This window comes from Sarcophilus harrisii, chromosome 4 (genome assembly GCF_902635505.1).
Source record: "Sarcophilus harrisii chromosome 4, mSarHar1.11, whole genome shotgun sequence".
NCBI classification, from domain to species: domain Eukaryota; kingdom Metazoa; phylum Chordata; class Mammalia; order Dasyuromorphia; family Dasyuridae; genus Sarcophilus; species Sarcophilus harrisii.
Window position 1 is genome coordinate 7,161,604 of NC_045429.1, and position 2,837 is coordinate 7,164,440.

The following is a 2,837-nucleotide window of genomic DNA, read 5'->3' on the forward strand; positions in this document are numbered from 1 at the left end:
GGGAATTGCTACTTTATCGCCACCCGGGCCCGCGTCGGTCACCCACGGGGCGGAGACAGTGCCGTCCAATGAGGAGCCGCCCCGAGCGAGCCCCCGTCGCTCATTGGAGGGCGCTGGAGGCGTTGCCTTGACGTCCACGGCAGCCTCCAACCTGGGCTCAGTCCCGCCACTTGGCTGGGTTCCCGGGGCCCCCGAGTTCGGGGCCGGACTTGTCCCCCGGCCCGAGGCTCCTCCCGTCGGGGTGAGAAGGGCTCGGGGGAGCTTTGGGCAAACTGGGAGGAGCGAACTTGGAATGAGCCGAGGTCACGGTCCATGGTCCGGCCAGGGCAGCCAGCCCCCGGCTCAAAGCCCACCTAGCCTTTGCCCCGACCATTGTGCTGACCCGGCGCAAAGAGCGCGATCGACCCTCCCCCGGCTCGGGCCGGGATGTTTACGAAACCGGGATCGGAGCCGCGGCGCCGGGGCCAGGACGGCTCCTTAAGCGGCCGGGCTCGATGCGGACGCTCCCTGCCCTTCCCCCTGGCGCCTCCGGGGCTGTTGGCCGCCCCCTCCCTCCGGGGTCCGCGCTCTGCTTTGCGTTTCCACTAGACTGCTTTCTGCGGGCTCTGCTCTCCGTGCTGACCCTTCCTCTTCCGCCTCCATGCTCCATCTCTCAGCCGCGTCGAGCTCGCTGACCAACTGTCTTAGTGGACATTTTGAGCTGGATGCCTCACTTGTCTTTTGGCCAGTCCCAGCCCTTCTCCTTCAGAACTCTCCCCTCTGCACCTTCCTGTTGCAGTGGAAGCCACACACACACACACACGTTTCCCAGCCTCTTAGCTGGAGCTGTCCCTCTCCCCAGCCCTCAGATCCAATCCCTTCACAACTTCTCTAATAGAAATCCCCTCCTCTGCTCCCTTTGTCCCTTCTCTGGCCTTTTGTAATCGGTCTCCGCTCCTCAGCTCATTGCTCTCCCTCCTTCATAACCCTGCCAAAGTCATTTTCCAAGAGCAGAGCACTAGCCCTGTCATCCCCTTACTCAGGAAACCTCTGGGGCTCCCATTGCCTTTAAGAGCACACAGAAGCTTCTCGTTGGAAGCTCTTTCCCACTGGCCCTTTCACCTTTTGTTGTCTTCCTTTGCTTGATTCCTTTCAGTACCCTCTTAATACTTAGCCATGTTAGTCCGCTTGCTCCTCCATGCTTTTGTACTGGCTTTCCCCCACGTCTAGAAAGGCCTCCCTCCTCACTTTCCCCCTCTGAGAATCCCCAGCTTTCCAAGATTCAGCTCAAAGGACTCTTTCTTTTCCCTGTCCACCAAATGACTTGATGGTCATCTTCCTCTATAGTTATCTTCCATCCACTCATATGTCTTATATGCACCTAATTATTCACATTCTGTCTTCCTGCTAGAATGCAAGCTGCACGAGGGTAGGAATTGCTTTTCCCTTCCTTTGTAATTCCAGATTTTTAGCACATAGTAATGTGAAAAATACTGAAAAGTTGGGTTTCTTCTACAGAGTGTTGCAAGCTTCCCGATAATGTAGGATAGTGAGTACTACTGACCAAGAGGTTTTCAGGACCTGAGAGGTTAAGAACGGCTAAGATTCTACAGAACAATTAAATAAATAATGGAAGCCTTAAGTAAACAAGAAATTGGGGAGTTAGGAAAAGTGGACTCAGCCCATCAGAAAGTCTTGTGATTTTGAGAAAATCACAAATTTAAGCTTAAAAGCCAATCCAGCCCAATCTCCTTGGACTGACTTGACCAAATCACTATTGCACCTGCTTAGTAGGCTAACTGAATATTAAACCACATACCCCATAATGATGCGGGAAAGATTCCAATCTTTGATTCCCAACCCCTCTAGCTAATGTAAATTACCCTTTGACTCACAAATCTTGGTCCCTTTGACTTCCAATAGAAGGTCCGGACCTGTCCCAGCCCCACCCGGATCTGAGCCAACTTTGGGGCTACACCCCAAAGCCCCTCTAGCTAAGTCTCCGACTTAAAAGGACCACACTGGGAAGCCCTCTTTGCAGAGATTCCAAACATGGTCCCCATGTGAGGACCCTCTGTCCACTGGACCCTCTATCCAGTGCCCTCCTTATCTCTACCTTCACCTATCTCCTACTTCTAAACTCAGTAATAAACCTCTTTTATTAATCTAGCTCTCTGGGCCAATAAATGCTTTTATTGGGAATCTGCGCTGCTACTAGACCTTATATACCGCCGTATCCTTGCGCTGAATCACAAGGGTTGCAGGGAACTCTATTTGACTCCTGTACCCAAACCTGCCACTAGACCTTAACTAAACCCTAATTTCATTTAGGTACCCCAAATGTAGACCTCAACATGTGGTCTACACCTCAACATTCGGTTCCTGGCCTCAACATTTGGTTCCCTGACCGGGAACGAACACCGGAAGCTAGATAATTTGGCAACTAAACCGAACCCCAACCTTTTGGGGGCACTCAGAACCAATCTGGGTTTTGAGCTGTTCAGGCAATATTCTTCTGGGAAGAATCTGTGTTCTTTATTTTATCTCTCTCTCTAAAGATAGTGGGGAGAATATCTGCGTTCCGTCTCACCCTATTTGACTTTCAGGTGAAAAAGGCCTCTATTCTTACCAGGCAATCCGGAACTCTGGATAAGGTAAAAGACTTTTTCTTAACTAATCTTGCAGTGGACCCCCAACGCCCTCGGGTCGGGCTTGGGTCGTGGGTGGGAGCTCTAAGCTCTGGCACAATTCTTGAGGAATTGCTGCGGTTTGACAAAAGGCCTCTTTTGTCGGCTCTCTGTCTCTAAGAGATAGGAGAGAGGCTGCAAGGATTTGGAAAACTAAAAGTTTTTTACCTG